The following is a 20,252-nucleotide window of genomic DNA, read 5'->3' as shown; positions in this document are numbered from 1 at the left end:
ACCAGGTTTCTTACGCTCCATGCAGAGCAAACTTCATTTTTTCTTTGATTGAAAATCAACTTAGAAGCCAACCTTAAATTCTCAGTGTTTTGATAGGTTGCTGTGAATCCCCCAAATGCAACGAAATAATAAATAAAACTTTCCCTGGGGAACCGAATTCATGAAGAGAAGACACTGAAGATTTGGGGTTAGGTGAGAGAAAAGTGAAGTCCAAACTAGCAAGCATTTGAACTAGCAGAAATAAAAAAGCGTTCTTCAAGACAAATATTTTAATCTGCTATATTACGTTATGCTACATTATATGCTATAAAGTGTAATATTATTTAAATATGCATACAACAATCATAGCCTACAAAGTACATGTTGCTAAAAGTTTTAACTTGCTACACCAAATATGAAAGACCGCATTTATTGACCTATTTAATACTATAGACATCATTTCCTACATAATTTGAATTGAATTGAATTGAAAATACTCGGTAATTTTGTCATCACAACATGCACAGACATATATCCTATTCTGTCTGCATAAAATGCTAATGCATCTTTTTACTTATCACAGTGGGAGGTATTCTAGAAGCAGGAATCCTTAACTTAAAGGTTCAGGAATTTGGACTTTACACAAAGAAATCAATAATTTTCTTGGAAAATGTAATTGCAACATTGTAGACAGAGACTTGACATTGAAACAGGCTGTTTCTTGGGTGGTTCAGCTGGCTAAGCATCTGACTCTTGTTTTAGGCTCAGGTCATAATCTCCGGGTCCTGGGATCCAGCCCCACGTCAGAACGCGCGCTCCGGAGGGAGTTTGTTCCTTTCTCTCCCTCTGCCCCTCCCCCTGCTCATGCACTCTCTCGCTGTCTAAAATAAATAAATAAATCTTGAAAAAAACAAGCTGTTTCTTGAATAATCATTGAGTCTACATATAAATGATAGCTAACTCCGTGTGCACACTTGGAGGCAAAGCGGTCACTGGAAGACACGATTAAATCTGTCCTTTTAGCAAGTCTCGTGGTATTTTAAGGAGAGAAAACTGAGCAGACTAATTAATAAGGAAACAAAGAAATGATATCTGAGTTCAATTGTGCATCATTCTATCTGTTCTTTTAGAAATAAAGAAAGGATGATATTGCTCTTAATAAAAAGAGAAGTCTTACTTTGGGAAAGAAAAAGAGACAAGAGATGTAGCATTTGGAAGCTACCTTGGAATTACATAACTTTTTAAAAAAGGTGATGCAATTTAGGTTTACTTTTATCTAGAAGCATTCTGAATTGACACTGCAACATTTTTTAAAAATATCAATACATAGATACTGCTCGGATGAAACAAATCTTTTATGTCTGGGGGAAAAAGAGTATGAGTAAGTCTAATAGAAGAAGTCAAAATAAAATCAGTATAGAGAAGAGAAGGGTAGGATACAAATTGAAAGAAAGAAGAAGGCAATGGAAAACAGTAACAATAACAAAATGGCCGTGGAGAGATATTTCTCATGCACACTGCTGCAGCTTTAGCCATGCAAACTAAAAGTGAAGAAAACTGTTCCTTGCAAAATCAGTCTACACACAATGCATGCAGTATGACTGGTCTCATTTATTTCAATGTAGTACACAACGAGGAACAGAAATTTGGGGATAAATGGCTCATAACTTTGCTCTTCAATTGTTTGCAGGTTTTTTCCACCACTACTGGGTGTCACCTATTATTATAAAACTGTTTTTATTATGCTACACATTTGGAGTGTTACATAAGATGATGTGATTCTGGGATGTGCTAGGAAAAAATCTTGACTTCAAACACTACTGTCTTCTTTTTTTTTTTTTTTTAAGACTTTTGACTCTTTTTTTTTCTAGATTATTTATTTATTTATCTGATAGACAGAGATTACAAGTAGGCAGAGAGGCAGGCAGAGAAAGAGGAGGAAGCAGGCTCCCCGCTGAGCAGAGAGCCCGATGCCGGGCTCCATCCCAGGACCCTGGGATCATGACCTGAGCTGAAGGCAGAGGCTTTAACCCACTGAGCCACCCGGGCACCCCTCACTACTGTCTTCTTTTCTCCTTTGTGTATCCCTTCCAGGAGGGAGTGGGGGAATGTTTCACTGCTTGAGTTGTTACTTCAAAGCACCTGCACAGTTTAGGTTACTGAGGGTACACTTAAGAGTTTATGGTCTTCAAGGGTGAGAGAACCACTATCTTCTGGAAAATGAGGACATTCTGGCAAGCTACCTGGCTATCTGGAGGAATCAAAAGAAAAGACGTGCCTGAGTATTCTTTAGAATGGAGGGGCCCTGCAGCAGCTCCAGAGAATTTAGCTGCGGAAATCGAGAGACATTAGCATGACTTCAATAGGTTCTTGAGTGAAAGGAAGTCTGTAAGTGTTTGCCAGGCAGACATCGGGATGAAATAATCTACTACGGTCAGGGCCAGGTAATAGAAACATCGATAAAGTGCTTTACCTCAGTGATGATTCCGGCGCTCGGAGAAGGCTGGCCGGGCAGTGACCCGGAAGCTCTCTACCATCATGCGTGAGCAGATATCTGAAGTCCCACTACCTGAGCAGAAAATCACGTTTCCTTGCCTCTGCCTGTTTCTCCTTAGAAAAACATATTCTCTTCTAAGGAAGTCAAAATCTTTTCCGGACTATAGAATGGAATTACATAGGCTCTGGATCAGTGATGTACCACCTACAAACCTAAGACCTAACTCAGTGCAGTATATCACAACTAGACACAGTGAGGGAGATGGTTTCCTTATGGTGACTTCAAATACCCACTTGTCCAATGAGAAATGTGGAATGGACTACATTCATAAATTAGGGAAGGTCGACGGCCGTCGTATGTGAGCGGCTGTAATTAAGCCCTTTGATTTCTGAGAATCTTCTATTATATATATAATATATATATTCTATGTTATATATATCGTATTATATATAATATACATATTCCATATATAAAATATTATACTGTATTATAGATAATAGAAATGCTTCCATCTCAAGGTTATTCAAAATATAATTTTCAGTGGGTCAAAATAAAGTAATAGCTTTTAAAATGTGTTTTCTTACTTTAATAACAATACATTTACCATATTAACACCATGGAATGGAGTTCAATTTAGACAGAATGTTACAACTATGCCAAAGTTTGTATCAAACGTCGCAACAAACCAAATTAGTCATAAATCATGAATCATTGCCAACATGGAGTAATGGGTTTACTTCAACATGCACGAATCTCTCAGAGAAAATAAACATACTGCACATGTTTAAAAAGTGATCTTTATTCATTTTTGAATCTGTATAGTTCTATTTAAAAGTGACATTTAAATTTAAACTGATAGCAGCAAAAATATAATTCTGTAAGTGTAAAACATCTGAACTATAAAACATTATAGTTAGGTTATTTTTTGAATTTTATTTTTGAAGTATGACTAATCTTACAGGTTTATTTAAGTGTGCTCATATTTGGCTGGGGAGGCATATTACAACTTTATGTTCCAGGACTTTTCCTCAAACACGTCTGAAATGATTCCTCAACAGTCGGCTCTAGAAAATGTCGTAATGAGACGATCCCGGAGGAAGAAGGAAGGATGTTTATTAACTTACGGAAAGACGAGCCTCACATAACCTCTGTGGCATACCGTTTTGTGTAGTACTTGGAAATGACGAACTGTGGTTTGGTCTAGAACTCACTGTGGGGTAAAAGTCCAAGAATGTGGACATTCCACCACTATTGCAAGAGCAGCTGTGGTGATGATGAATTATGCTTTCACGGAAGTGCCCTGAATTACCTAGTTTACGAACCACCCACCAACGATTTGAACAGTCTTTAAAGAAATGTTCATCTTATCCTTTATTTTTGGAAAATAAAGACTGCAAGAAAAGAATTATTTTCTGAACCATGAACTGCATATCAGAACATGTGCAAATGAATTATTTTTAAGATAATGTTTCATGTCAAATGAGGTATCTACCTGGTTAAATCAAGAATTCCCTACTGCACCAAGATAACTGTTTTTTTCCTTCTATAATTTAAACTTTTTACCCCAGTATTCTGGGTTCATGGAAGAGCTCACAGCCAAGTCATTGCTCCCACAAAATGTCTGGAGCTGCCCAATATATGCAGACCTGGTGAACGAACCCGGCAACGTCTCCCTGACTGTTAGATTTGTATCATCTGTGTGCAATGAGTGCTGGGGAGACCGGCACTGCCGCGGGCACAAATACCTCATCTTCATCGGGCAAAGACAGAGACATTGCTCAAATAAGGTGATTAGCTAAAAAAAAAAAAAAAAAAAAATGTTTGAACAGATGACAGAATACTTCAAACCTCTATTGGCTTCTCAAGCTTACGGATTTTTGACACAATGAAAATTCATTCTAATCTAGTTCTTTTTCCTCTTTCTGACTTACAGTTTATCACATGGAAGAGCATACATTATTATTTTTTAAAGATTTATTTATTCATTTTGGAGAGAGCACGTGAGCTGCAGGACAGAGAGGGAGAGAAAGAGAATCTCCAGCGGACACCCCCCTGAGCATGGAGCCCAACTCAGGGGTCAATCTCACCACCCTGAGACTGTGATCTAAGCTAAAATCAAGAGTCAGACACTTAACCGACTGAGCCACACAGGCCCTCCAGAAACATACATTATGAAGGGTTAGCCAGTGGGTTCCTGAATCTTACATAATACAATCCTAAGAAAGTAAACATTTCTGCACACGATTCTCACTTGATCCAGAGATCATAAGAAGAGCCAAACCAACCAAACAAACAAAAGCCCTACAGCACAGAAAAAAGGGGTAAGACTCACTCATTATATCAAGTGTCTCCACATGGCACTGATTTCCCTGTAAAATGAGTAAAATTCAAGTCTTTGAACCTGAAAATTGGTTCTGCGAAAGAGGAAATAATCATTTCCATATAACCTTTGTATACTTGACACAGCTCACTAAGTTTCTTAGATGTTTATAAAAGGATTCAAGATTTAAAACCCTCCCTTTTTCTGATAATTCCTCCTTTGCTCGAGCATCAGGGTCTAGCACATGATCAGCACTCACTGTGTCAAACATATGTTTTCAAGAAGCAGTGAAAACTATAGATGTATCCGATCTGAGCGATGACACTGTCCAGAAATAACAAAGGAATGTTACTTCCATTCATACATTTAAAAATTCTCAATGGAAGTGATACCTTGGATTTGTCTAAACCAATGCATTAAAATCAGAAGGCTCATGGAAAGCTGTCCCTGGGCATAGATACTTCTGGCTTCCCTTTACCTTCACCTGGAATATCTGGTCCCCATGGCTCTCCCTCTGTGCCTTGTAAACCTGCAACTGGTCCTCAAAATTTGCTTAAAATCCCTCCTTTTAAAAAAAGTTTCATTTCGTTGCTCACTTCTCCAGGCACATTTAAACCCTCTCTTCCCTTCACAGTGCAATGCAAGTTCTTGAGCACAGGAGCTGTGAAGCTCAGAGATTACTGGCCTCTATGCCTCAGCCTCCTCCCTGAGAGCACATGAGACTCTTGAAACAGCAAGTCCTGCTTCTGGCCTTCTTGAGCCACAATCTTACTGGGGTCCCACAGCTGGGGTCACAGTGGTAGGAGCAAGGACCCTTCAACAGATGAATGGATAAAAAAGATGTGAGATATATATATATATACATATATATATGTATATATATATATAAAGGAATATTACATGACCCTCAAAAAGGATGAATACTCAACTTTTGTATCAACATGGATGGGACTGGAGATTATGCTGAGTGAAATAAGTCAAGCAGAGACAGTCATCAATTATCATATGGTCTCATTTACTTGTGGAGCATTAGGAATAGCACAGAGGACATTAGGAGAAGGAAAGGAAAAATGAAGGGGGGAATCAGAGTTGGAGACAAACCATGAGAGATTATGGACTCTGGGAAGCAAACTGAGGGTTTCAGAGGGGAGGCGGGGGTGGGATGTGTGAGCCTGGTGATGGGTATTAAGGAGGGCACAGACTGCACGGAGCCCTGGACCTGGCAAACGATGAATCATGGAACACCATATCAAACACTAATGATGTACTATATGGTGACTAAGATAACATTAAAAAAAAATTCTACAATGTCCATATAATCCAAACTCCTACATGTGTCAGGAAAAACACTACACATTCACTCATATATGCTCCTCAGAAATATTCTTTGTGAGGTAATCACTGTTTCCCCCCTCGTGCATAAAGGAGAAAACCACACAGTGGGAACCACAGAGCTAGGAATCAATCCAACCTGTCTGCGCACAGGCTCTCGATCACAGCACCACACCGCTTCGCAGCCTTTCGACTGCACTGAATGAATGATGATAGAAAGCACACATTTATCCTGATGGATCTGACTTGAATGTTGAGATCTTGCTGGAATACCACTTCCTCCATCGGCTCTACCTTCCCACAAACCACCTTTCCCATTCAAATGATCCAAACTACGCCTTTTTCCACACAGTTCAGATGGTGGTGCAATACTCAGCATGTGGTTTTACAGTTACTGTCCTAGCTGTGAAAATCTCAAGGGCTGGGACGCTTTCTTCTTCTCAGAGGTCATGTAATATTCCTTTATATATATAATATTTGCTGGAATAATTGGAAAAAAATTAAGTAACTTCAATGATCAGTCATTAAAGTGCACAAAAGTGCAGCTTTAGATGTCACTGCTGGTCTCATTCATCTCTTAAGCTGGTAGATGTGCCTTTGAAGTATCTAGAGAGCTTTACAAATGAAGATTCTGTGACTCCATTAATGCACATTCTGGGTGCATGGGCTGAGCCCTGAAATAACTAATGGGAAAGTCTCCTTAAAATCTGAATGTAGTACCAGGTTGTGTGATGGCTCTGATGCTCTGCCTTACTCTTTACTCCTGTATATTCAGCTGGACCCCCAAAGCTGGGGTGGGGATAGGCCTCCTGAGAAAGTCAGTCCTCCTCACACTGGAACTTGGGGTTTTCTTTTTCATAGACCACTCTTTTCCAGTTTTGTTTTGATTTTTCCTACCCGTGCCCTGTAGAGCAGCAGGTGCATATGGACATTTAATGAGTATTTAATGATATGCTGAGGATGATTTACTGTACTGGACAGGTAATATAATGAATAATAGCTCAAAGTTGGGAGATGTTAACACCAGCATTGGCTACCTTCCACCTAAGTAACTTTAATAATCTGTCAGAATTTGTCACAATATTGTAAAAACAAAAGATGCTGTGTTTGTTTTTTGTTGTTGTTGTTGTTGTTGTTTTGTTTTGTTTTCATTTTCTAAGGGAGTCCATTTTCTCCACATATCTTACTGTATCAGTTCTCTGTTTCTGCATCACATACCAACACCAACTTAGCAATTTAAACCGGCACGAGTTTATGACGTTAAAGTTTCCTGGAAACAGGAGTCTGGGCTTGGGTTGGTCTCACAGGCAAGATTCACACTGACAGGCTGTGCATCTCATCTGGGGATTCGAGAGATCACCTGATCACCTGAGATCACCCAGGTGGTTGGTAAAATGCATTCCTTTGTGATGGCAGCACAGAGCTATCTGTTGGAGATCATTCCAACATCCTTAGGGCCACACAAAGATGGCTCCCATGGCTCCCCTAGACGACTCACACCAGGGATTTGCTTTATCCCAGGCAAGTGTGAGCATATCAGGTTGACTTCAAAACCCTGCTCAGGCTGCCATATAATGTGCCTCAATCATGGGAATGACCAGCACAGCACCATTTGCCATAAGAAGTAACTAAATTAAGGAAACTGATATTCAGATAATTCAGAATCAGAGGTTGTGCCCATCTGTAATGGGAGGAAGGCTTGCACACCCTGAGTCAGCAATCATGGAGGCTATCAGAATTCGGCTTTTCTAGGGATACTGACAAGTCCAGAAGCTCAAATTCTAGCTGTTAGAGCTATTTACCATTGAGGGTCACAGGCTTCAATTTTACATACCCTAGTTTTCTTCACTTCAAAAGTTATTTAGTAAAAAATACGGATATTTGACTTCCTCCACATCTTGGTGGTTGTTTTTATTTAGAGAGTCTAACAATGGGCCTTGCACCGAGACTTGGAGATGGTTGCATTCTACGAGACCAAAGCCCTTGAGCCAAACTCACCAAAGAGTGGGTTTTTATTTGAAATAAAAGAGATCAAAAGAAAAGCTGCTACTTAAAGTTCTTCTCTAAGTCCATTTGCCAACATGAGAAGATATTAATCTTCAGGGTTATAAAATCCATAAATGATTTTGACTTTCTTTTTCTTGCACTTGTGCGCATACATGAAGAGTTTATGTGATTCTTCTCCATCATTAGCATGTTTTACTAACTAACCTCTAAGGATGGGCTCACTTTCAGCATTTGACACTCTGCCTTTCTCCACCCCCAATGATGTGTTATGATCTCTCTCTTCTGTCTTCTGTGCTGCTGCTGGGTCCACTGGAGGAGACAGGCTATAGGTCTAGTAGCTCAGCACAGGGTCCCTGGGAGGTGAGCCTAGACTTGAATGCTGGCTCTGCCTCTTAGAATTCTCTCCATGTTTTATTTGCCTGAAAGTATAGAACCTCGCTTTCCTGGCTATTGTGAAAGCCCGATGTATCAACACCTGTAAGACATTTAGGACGGGGCCCAACATCACCTAAGTGTTTACGGCTACTCCAAATGTCCGCTCCCCCCTTCTGCACCTTCAGCTCAATGCCGGATTTCTCTCCTGTGTGCCCGCCTCAGTCTGCTCTGCAGTCCCCCGTTCAACACACTGAGCTCTCTATCATCTCTCACGATCAGCACTGTATCATGAACATTTCCTACTTATTCCTCAGAAGCAAATTCTGTTTTATTCTCCGCTCAGTTCCCCATCTTGAAACTTACATTTTTCTTAGTTTTACATGACCATCTCTAACAATCCAAATTTTGTGTCAAAGATTATTTTTCCAATATTGAACTTTTTATGATTAAAAACAACAACAACATTTTAGGCAATCTGTAACAGCAGAAGGAAGGAAAATCCTCTACCCAAAGCCATACGCTGTATACTTTTGGTCTGCGTGCCTAAACACAACCCTGACATGTTTATTTTTATGGAAATGCAATCATATGGTTTGTGAAAGCTGTTTTTCCCCTTAACTGTATGTTAGTGCACTTTTATGGGAAATGGAGCCTGTATTACCATTTCAATTGCTGAGTGGTATGGCTTGTGTGGGTGTGCTACAATTCATTGAACAATCCTCTGTTACTGAGATGTTCATGATTTCTAACACACATGTACATGCACACACACACACACACAAAACCAGATGGATCATGCATGTGTTTTACATGCTATATCTTAGGTCGCTCGTTGTATCAAGCTGGGGCATCTGGGTGGCTCCATCGGTTGTGGTTAAGCATCTGACTTTTGATCTCAGCTTTGGTTGTAACCTCAGTGGTGTAAGATCAAGCCCAGCCTCAGGCTCCACACTCAGTGGGGCGTCTGCTTGGGATTCTCTCTCCATTTGTCCCTCACCCTGCTTACTACCTCTTGCTCTCAAATAAATAAGTCTTTTTTTCAAAAAAATAAATAAGTAAATAAATAAAAATTTAAAAAAGAATTTAAAAATTTTTTTATAAAGTAAGACTTACTGTGAAGTGCATCACTAAGATTTTCTGCATGTTGCTCCACTTTTACTACAATATACCAATTCATGATCTGATGATGGTGTGCACAAGAGGCTGTCCCACCCCTACCACAGCAACAGTGACAACTGGCATTTGAATGGAGCACGGGAGTCTCATTCCCCCCAGGGCTCGGACTTGGCCTCCTACCTCTCACATCACTACACCAGCACCAGCACCTGCCAGGGTATGAAAAGCGCCGAGCTCATGACACACGAGGACGTGACGACCGAAGGACAGTGATCTTACACAGAGTTCTACATTTAGTTCAGGTGAAAGAGACACCACATGCAGGAATAAAACTGATCTAACACCATCATGATATGGGAAAAAGAGAGTAAGTCCAATGTTGCAAAGGATTATATAACTTATTTCAAATCTTGTATTTGTAAGACAGGAAACCATTGACAGGAAATGTTCCCAAATGATAACCCATCTTTGTGCTTGAGAAATCTCCTGGAAAACGTTGTCTCCTTCTCTTTCTCTCCTTTTTTTCACATCTCACTCATGATTTTTTTTTTCAGTGCTCTTTTATTATTTTCAATCTCCTTCTGGGGGAGTGGTTTAAAGAATAACTTCCAAAATGGGACTAGACATGGAAAGATAATATAGTTTTCTGTGGGAGAGATTGTGAATTCTAAGTATCTGCTTCTTTTTGTCCTTATGCAAGTTGTTTTATAAGATTTGCCTCAAAAAAAAAAAAAGGGGGACTCTTGGAGTGATGTCAGCAAAATGGTAGACTAGGGCAGCTCTAAGTGCTCATTCTTCTACAAAAGCACTAAGGAAACAAGCAGCGTCAACTTTGTTGGAGTTCTGGGAACAGCCGAAAGTTTGCATGAAATAAACAACAGCTTAATCAAGAAAAAAATACATACCTTCAAAATAACAGGCATTTTTTCTTGCCCTAGACTCACCCGTCCCAGGCACAGTGACAGCCCAGCTCCCTGGTATCTTGAACCCAAGGCTGCAGAACAGACTTATTTGCAAACTGTTCTGCAGGGCTGCTCTAACCTGTCTGGAGGACACCTGAAGGAGCGATGCAAGGGGCGTGCTTCTGTTTCAGCTGATGTAGAACTTAGGTAAGAAAAACAGCAGGCACTGGTCCTTTAAGCATCAAAAGTTCAAAGCAAAGTAAATCAAATAATGTGGCAAGAGGCAAAGATGGATATTATATATATTAATAAAGATTTCAGTACATCGAGAAGGTATAACAAATATAAATATTTCCATGCCTAACAACAGAAAACTGATGAATTAGAGGGGAAAATAGACTGTTTTAAAATAATGGATGCAGACTTCAGTTTCCCACTTTCAATAAGGGAAAGAACAGCCAGACCACAGGAGGCAGCAAGAAAAGCGCGGACCCAGCCCCACAACAAGCCAGCTGGACTATAGGCATATGCAGAGCTACGCGCAGCAATACCGCAACACACACTCTTCTCAAGTGCTCACACAGGACTCTCCAGGATGGACCACATACTCCGCCACAGAAACACTAGTCAATGTAAAAAAGGTTGAAAACATACAGAATCCCCTTTCTGATCATAATGCAGGGAGACTAGACATTCATAGCAGAAAGAAGTCTGGGAAATTCCAAGTGTGGAGATTAAATGACAACTGCTTAGTTAGCCAATGGATCCAAGAAGAAAGTACAAAGGAAATCAGAAAATCACTTGAGATAAATGAGAACAAAAATACAATGTACCAAAGCTGGTGGGCTTCAGTGAGACAGAGACCACAGGGGAGGAGGTCATGTGAAGCCACGTGAGGCCACATGGAGGCAGAGACCGGAGTGGCTCTGCACTAAGGCAAGAAATGCTTGGAGCCCCCACAAGCTCCAAGAGGCAGGGAAGGGTTCTCCCTTAGAGTCTCAAGAAGGAAGCAGCAGCTCTGCACCCCAACATTTCAGACCTCGGGGCTCTAGTTCTAAGAGAGAATAAATTCCTCTGGTTTTGAGCCATCCGGTTTGTGGTAAATTGTCCTACCAGGTTCCATGTCAATGGAACTTTTAATGGTGAGTGGCCACCTGCTGTCAAAGCTGCATGGACTTTTCTTTGATTTCTCTAGCTTCCTTTCTACTTTTCACACTATCAAAATTATCTCAATTCAGCCTCTACTGGCCAGTGGCCCAAGCATAAGCTCTGATCCCCGAAATTTCAACATCATCAAATCCTTTGACACAGGATTTAAAGTGAGGGTATGAGGATATGTTTTTTCTTATGTCTTTGAAGTCCCACTCATCAAAGTTATTATTGTTAGGAAATAATGAAGTGGTTATAGACATAATTGCATTATCTTACAGGATAAATTTACCAAAATGAAACACCATTGACAATAACTACCGATTCAATCAAATCTGTAACATCTGGATCCACAAGACTTTGAAAAACAGCTTTATTATAACACTGAACAGATACGCATCTCCAGGTCTCTGGGTGGATTTAAAATGGAGAAAAAGACACTTAGGTATCTGAATAACCAAATCCTATTCCTATTCACGCAGTAAGAAATTTTTCCATGAAAATAATTGAGGCTAGATCACCTACCACAAGTTGGCTCTACAGTAATGAGACCGCGGTCACATTTTTTCCCCAAATCCAAACTCTGGACTAGCACTCTCCATCTGTTCCAACAAAATGAACAAAGGTACAAGGAACACATACACACACCTTGTGTCGGTCAAACTTCAGCTGGGGAGAACAGATTTCACTCCAGCTGGTTGAAACAGAAAAAGATTAATTACAAAATATTAAATGGCACCCAGAAGTTTGGGGAGTGCTGACAAGACAGATGCTGGGCTAAGTTTCTAGAAACAACTCCAAAAGTCCCCCCCTGAGTCTGTGTTGCCAGGTGAGCCAGCTCCGTGGCTGTCAGCGAGCTCTGCTGTGCTAGAAAGCCGCCCTCATGGTCTCCAGCCCCAGCATGGTATGGTTTCTCCATCAAGCACATCCTCCCATAATTCAGTTCTGAATTCAGATCCCAGATAACATGCACTCTGCAAAAGGGTCTGGGAACTGTGAGAAATAAAACCTGCACGGACTTTTCTTTGATTTCTCTAAGCCACCCACTCTCTGGCATTTTTGTTATAGCAATCCAAACTGACAAAGACAATATGCAATCATCACATGTGCAAATAAGTACAATTTTACTTCTTCCTTTCCAATCTGTATGCCTTTTATTTCTCTTTCTTGCCTTCCTGCACTGTCTGGTGAGAGCAGACATCCCTGCCTTATTCTATCGCAGGAGAAATGTATTCAGTCTGTCAAAATTCGCATTTCTTCTCAAAATTTAAAATTAAGTATGAGGTTTATTGTATGTGTTTTGGATGCTCTTTATCCAGTTGAGAAAGTTACCTTCTATTCAAACTTTTCTGACAATTTTTATCACGAGCAGGTGGTGAATTTTGTTAAAGGCTATTTCCACGTTGACTAAATGATCATGAGCTTTCTTCTTCTTTACCTGTAAATACAGCGGATTACATTGATTGATTTTTGAATATTGAACCAGTCTTGAATCTCTAAAATAAACTCTACTTTACCATGTTGTATAATTCATTTTATATAATGGTGATTTCTATTTGCCACTATTGTGTTAAAATTTTTAAAATAATTGACAAATATATTTATAATAGGTTTTCATCTGCAATTGTTTTTTGTGAGTAAATGTACATATTTATCTGGTTTTGGTATTAGAACAAGACGACCTTCATAAAGTGTTTTGGAATTACTCCCTATTCTAATTTCTGGGAAAAGATTAAATGGAACTAGACCCAAGTATTGTTTAAAGTTCTCTTATAAATCTCCAGTGAAACCACCTGAATTTTTTTAAACTATGGGTTAAAGTTACCTAATAGATACAATAGTACTACTGAAATAGTTTACTTTATACTGTGTGAGTTGTGACAATTTGCATTTTTTTTCCTTAGAGGAAATGCTTCATTTTACTAATGTTTTTAAACTTACATGTGCAGAATTTTTTAGGCATTCCCTTATTTTCCTACTGATGTCTGCAGAAAACTGTCTCATTTCTGATAGTGGTAATTTTTATTTTCAGGGTTTTTTGTTGTTGTTGGTTTTGCTAAACATTTGTTAATTTCATTAATTTAAAAAAACCCTCAGCTCTTTGTTACATTCATATTCTGCTTGATTTTCTTATTTCAATTTCATTAATTCTGTGTATCTTTGTTTCTTCCTTTCCCTGTTGCTTTATTTTGCTTTCTTCTCTTTTATGTTTTTGAGGTGAAAGTTGAGATTAGATAACAGATTTGTCCTTTATTCTAACAGATGTATTTGCCACTATAGATTTCCTTCTCTGTTTTCACAATTATCGATAAATTTTTATTTTCATTTTCATCCACTTCTATGTATTTTTAAATTTTTATTTAAGGCTTTCTCTATCCTTGTATTATTTCAAAATATGTTGTTTAGTTTCCAAGTCTTTGAAAATATTCCATTTTATCTTCCTAATATTAATTTCTAGTTTTGTTCTATTGTGATCAGAGTACATACCTTGTATTATTTTAATGATTTTTAATTTTTCAGCCATGTTCTATGACCTAAGCTTTGATATATCTTGTTATCTATTCCACAGACATTTTCAAAGAACAGACAATTTTTGTGTGGCATGTTCTATAAATGCTGTTAGGTCCTTCAGTTGATGGTGTTGAGTTCTACATCCTTGCTTATTTGTATCCAGTTCCCCATCCACTGTTTATAGAAGATGTTCAATCTCACAAATATAATCGTGAATTTGTCTGTTTCTTCTTTCAGTTTTATCAGTTTGTTCCACATAGCTTGCAGCTTTGTTGTTCAATGCATACCTATTTAGGATTGCTATATCATCTTGGTGGATTGACTTTTTTATCATTATGTATTTCTCTCTGTATCTGGTAATTCTTTTTTTTTTTTTTAAAGTCTGTTTTATTTGGTATTAACATAGCAACTTTTGTTTTCTTTTTATTAATGTTTGTATGAGATACATTTTTTAATCCTTTTGTTTTCAACCTGCCAATATTACACTATCTGAAGTGAATTTCTTCCAGACAATTGGGTCGTGTTTTTTAATCCACTCTATCATCTATGTCTTTTATTTGATATATTTAGACCACTTACATTTAATGTAATTGTTGATATGTTAGGGCTTATATCTACCCCTTTATTTCTTGTTTTCTGCTTGCTTTTTCTGTTTTTTGTTTCTTTGTTTTTATTTCCCTGCTTTCCTGTGAGTTATTTTAATATGTTTTAGAATTCCATTTTGATTTATCTATAGTGGTTTTATGCATATCTCCATATAGCTTTTAAAATTATTGTTCCATGTATTATATTACAAATATAAAAACTTTTACTCTCTATCCATGTCATTTTGCAAATTTGAGTGAAATAGTTTTTATAAAAGTGACCCCCTTGTAGGATTTTTTAACCCTTTTCCATTTATAATTGTCTTAAGAATTTCCTCTTTATACATTTAGTGTTAAAACTTTTGCTTTCACAAACAAATATACTTTAGAAACCCCAGAAGGAGAAAGAAATATTGTGTCACACATAATTTTGCTTAGGATGTTGTCTGTATTCTCTTTTTCCTTCCTGATGTTCTAAATTTCCTTCTTTTATTGTTTCCTTTCTGTTAGAGATGTTTCATTAGTTATTCTCCCATGACAGGTCTTCTGGTGTCAACTCCTAGTTTTCCTTCCCTCTGAAAATCTTTTGATTTCTCCTCATTCCTGAAGAATATTTTCATTGAAAGTAGGATTATGGAATTGACAATTGACCATTATTTTATTTTACTTTTTATTTTATTTTACTTTATTATACTTTGCCACTTCCTTACAGCCTTCCTGATTTGTGGTGAGAAATACACTGTCATTTAAATTATCATTCCTTTCTCAATATAAGATTTCTTTTCTTGAATCAAATAAAAAACACACAAAATTTCTGCAAAGAAACAGAAATCTCCAACCAAAAATAGAAGATAAAAATGGAATCAAGTGGAAAATTTCAAACTGAAAATATAATAACTGATGTGAAAACTCAAAGGTTGGGCCTAATGGCAGAAAGAAGTAACTAGTAAAATGAATCAGAGAAGATAAAAGTAGAAAAATAGAAATTATCCAATATGATTAACAGAGAGAAAGTAAACTGGGAAAAAAAATATAAAGCCTTAGAAATCAGAGAGACTATAACAAAAACCTAACATAGGTGCGTAAGCATCCAGGAAGGAAATGAGTAAAGGTGTGAGACTTAAAAATTTTTTTCAAATAAATGACAGCTGCAGCCATAACTGGAAAACAACAGAAACCTACAGATTAAAGAAGTTTAGCACTCAAAATAAGGTAAACCCAATAAACCTGCACAAGACATAACATAGCAAAACTTTTGAAAACTGAAAAAAACTGTTACTTATTTTTTATTTATTTTATTTTATATATCCGAGATGAATGGAATGTAATCAGGAAAAGATTTTTGTTTGATAAAGAGTTAGAAAAATTAATTATACAAACATCAAACATAAATTCATAAGTAGAAATGGCATTATTTGAATATATATACCCATAGCCCTTTTCCTTTGTAGAGTGGAATCACTACACAATTTCTGAATAAGCCACAAGCAATCAGCCATTGGCCATATTTTAAGTGTAACAACCAAATCATAAGTTATCCAAATAAAATGCCTTTGCAAATCATTTGTTTAAAATAGTGTGAGTTTGATATTTTTTTAGCACTCACCAAAGCACATACCCTCCCCAATGTCCATAACCCCACCCCCCTTCTCCCAACCCCCCTCCCCCCAGCAACCCTCAGTTTGTTTTGTGAGATTAAGAGTCACTTATGGTTTGTCTCCCTCCCAATCCCATCTTGTTTCATTGATTCTTCTCCTACCCACTTAAGCCCCCATGTTGCATCACCACTTCCTCATATCAGGGAGATCATATGATAGTTGTGTTACTTATTTTTTAAAATTCAGTTTGCTGCTCCTCTTCTTGGGAATGACTCCCAAAGCCTTGCCTTTTTCAAAGACTGAAACATTAGGTATTATTCCTCTAGACTTCCTTATAACCTTAACCATGTCTTAATATGACCCTTCCATCAATCAGATACAACCGAAGTTCTAAAAAACTATCATATATGACTCACATTTTCTTAAGCAATAATGACATTTTTTTCTCATGTACAGAAATAGAGTTAAACCTTTCCAGTGTCCATGCAAACCTCCGTCATGCGAGAGATCTTGGCCAGCCTTTTGCAATTATTTTGGCTGTTGTCCTAGTTGCAAGGCAACTGCTTGTAAGAAGACTTGTAAGAAGGAATGGACAGAGAAGGGAAAATTTGCTTTTATCATGAAAAAAAAAAAAAACACCACTTTCTAAAGCAGTCTTCCATTCACCAATGACTCATCTAGCTTGTAAGGAGGTTGCCAATCATGGATTCCCCCCTAGCTTTGTTGTAGGACATGACAAAGACAGGTCTGAGAATGGCTTTGGGATAGCTCATCAGCAGCCAGCCACAACCCTACTGAAGCTAGATTTATGTTTTCATTTGGCAACTTTTCCTCTACATCACATTTCTTGATATACAGTAAATGCTTCGTGTGTGAATTTGACTAAACTTATCATGAGTATCTGGTCACTATCTCTAAAACTTGTGTAATGATAATGGGCCACAGGATGTTTCACTTAAAGAAATAAAACATAATATTTCACTTATCCTTGAGAAACATAAGGTATCATTTCCATTTTTATACCTGAAGCTAATGAAGTTCATTAACTTAACCTAGGATACAGAGTATATTAAAAAAAGAAGTCATTCTTTGAATCCAAATATATATGCTTTCAAAGGCACTTTTATTTTGTATCACTCATTTTATCCCCAAAGCCTAGCACTACTCTTGCAGCATGGTAAACCTTGGTAAAACTGAGAATGGACTCAATGTCAGGCATGGATTTGTATGAAAGACAAAGGGCAGTATGGCTTGCTGATACTCCGTCACACTGTTCACCATTTCATTTCCTCTCATCAATCACAACTTTATCATATTTATCCTAAAACCATTTTATCACATCTCAGCCAATTCAAAAACCATCCTGATTTCTCCTATCTGTCCTTAATCCATTCTGTTAATAAGTACTGGGCTAATTTAAAGAGTATTCTTGTTCAGTGGATTTTCAACTGCATAGAAGGGGGATCTTATTTTCAGAGTTTCTGCAGCCTTAATCCAATCCTAATTTCTACCCCAACCACTTTCCTATTAAGCTGGAATGGTTTTAGTTGCAGAGTTAGATAATACAATCACTCACCTGCTTTGGTTTTAAAGCACTCAACCTAATAATGTGTCTTCTTGAATGGACTGAGGTCCCTTTCTTTAATATAGTGGTATTTTTAGAATCATTCAATATATTTTATTTTTAATTATTTATTTTGAAGATTGATTTTAAAAAATTATGGTTTTTTTTGTTTTTTTTGTTTTTTTTTTTTTGAGAGAGCATGAACGGGGGAGAGGAGGAGAAACAAGCAGACTCTCCGAGGAACAGAGAGCCAGATGCAGGACTCGATTCCAGGGCCCTGGGATCATGACCTGAGCTGAAGGCGGACACTTACAGCGCCCCTGATTTATTTTTCATTTGAGAGAGAGAGAGTGTGCACGCACGAGTGGGGGCAGGCACAGACGGAGGGGATCTCAAGCACGGAGCGTAATGTGCAGCTCCTCTCAGGACCCTCCAATGACCCCCTGACCAGAAGCCAAGAGCTGCGTGCTCCACAGCCTGAACCACCCAGGTGCCCCTATCCACTACATTTTAAATTTAAAACATTGTAAGTCATTTAATATTTAATCTCAGTTTGCTCGTATTAGGGGCTACCTGCAGAATCATAAAGCCTCCTTCACGGATCTGTAATCGAAATTCTCGAAGCCTCACTTCCTCTCATTTACTCTGAAATAAAAAGCCCAATGTCACAGCGAACTAGCACATTTTCTGTCCCTGTGTCACTCCATCCTCCATGAGCGCGGCACCCTCCAACAATCATCTTGAGCTGCTACCCAGGGTGACCATCTCCACGTGTAACATGCTACTGACTCTTTCCGGAAGCCCACACAACTCCAAACTGACCAAGATCAAATGATCACCTTCCCTCTCAAGTGTACTGGTGACATAAAAGCCTGTGCTCCATTCTCCCCCTACTGGGTAAAAACTCTGATGTCCACCATAATCAGCTGTCGGCCGCAGGAGAGCCCTCATCGGAGCTCACGTCACGCCACGCACACACGCGCTCAGGGTGCCACGTGTCCACACGGGCACCCAGCCCACAGCGTTGCGGGGCTCCGCAGGCCGTGCGTCGCGGCCTTCATTCCTCCGCGCACCCTGTCCCGAGATGAGGCGGTCAGCAGACAATGGGGAGCTGCCTCGCTCGCTCCTCCTACTCTCTTGCCTCTGCTCTCTTGCCCTTGGGGTGGTGGTGCGTCCTACAAGCCCCGTGGCTCCACTAATTCTGCTCAGGATGCGCTCCTCTCCCGGGGTACGCATCTGTTCTCTGCAAACCTTTGCTCCTCCCTTCCACTCCCGACATTTCACCCATGTCCTTCCTTCCCTTCCCTTTGTTCACTCAGGTCTGCAACCAAAAAAGCCAGTCGCTTAAACAGCCCTGACAATAAATTCACACCATGTAAAAAGTCAAGCTAAAACCACATGAAATAGAACTTTACACACTCCAGAATGATCATTACCAACCTTTGACTTTATGAACCCAAATATTCAAAAACAACTGCGGTGTAAACAGGACTTATTTGAAATTAAACGCAAATCACTAAATTCAGCAAGAAAAATAAAACTTGATGCTTGAAATTACTCTGGTAAAATTTTCATTTTAGGACTGATAGCTTTAAAGTAAGCCCTGAAATATTATCAGCATTTTACCAAGAAATAAAGCATTTTTGTAACAATGTTGAATTTTAACCAGTAAAATCAGACATATGTTAACATCTTGGTTATGCCATTTTGATTGTGATACTAGGGACAATTAATTTAATCTCAGAGTATTAATCCATAAAAAGATGAAGTTGTAAAAGATAATCTCCCTTGTTCTTTTGAAACTACTATATATTAAAACTTTTATGGTTTATAATCTCCCAAGGGTTGAGTGAGTGCTGGTTTTTTAAGTATGTGTAAGTGAATATGGGTGTGTGTGTCTGTGTGTGTGTCTGTGTGTGCAAATGCACACATTTATGGCTATGTGTCTACATGCATTTATTTTTTTTCTCTCCCCTTCATGAAAGGCATGGATTTGATAAAGTGTTTCTTTTTTCAAGAGCAGTGTCCAAGATGGGGAGCCCAAGGTGTTGTCAAAATTGAACACAAGATAAAGAACAGATTTGAAAATCCCTGGAGTGGACAAAGCCATTTAACAATAGTGAAATGTAATTTAGCTTATTCTGCAAAAACAGGTGAAATTTAACTTGGGCTTCTTCTTGTAAATGTCTCTGATGATAAAAGAGACTTCAGTCATCTGTCTAAAATGGTATTACATAGTCACTTTTAACCAATTCTCTGCTGCTTGAATCCCTATTATAACAACCCCTCATTGTACAACTTAAATAGCTCCCTCATCT

General features: G+C 38.5%; 1 long non-coding RNA gene across 4 annotated transcripts in view; it reads right to left on the bottom strand.

The window, feature by feature from the left end:
- LOC309855395 overlaps positions 1–20,252 on the bottom strand; it is a 231,557-nt gene that overhangs the window by 31,778 nt on the left and 179,527 nt on the right. Inside the window, exon 3 of one of the 4 annotated variants that reach the window (XR_014306775.1) lies at positions 13,062–13,115. The exons of the other annotated variants lie outside the window; for them this stretch is intronic. This is a non-coding gene — a long non-coding RNA (uncharacterized lncRNA). Of the gene's footprint in view, positions 1–13,061; positions 13,116–20,252 lie in introns of those variants that run through there. 4 annotated transcript variants of the gene reach the window in all.

Source organism: Mustela nivalis (assembly GCF_964662115.1).
Source record: "Mustela nivalis genome assembly, chromosome: 20".
In the NCBI taxonomy this organism is placed as follows: Eukaryota; Metazoa; Chordata; class Mammalia; order Carnivora; family Mustelidae; genus Mustela; species Mustela nivalis.
This window is presented reverse-complemented; position numbering and strand designations above follow the sequence as displayed.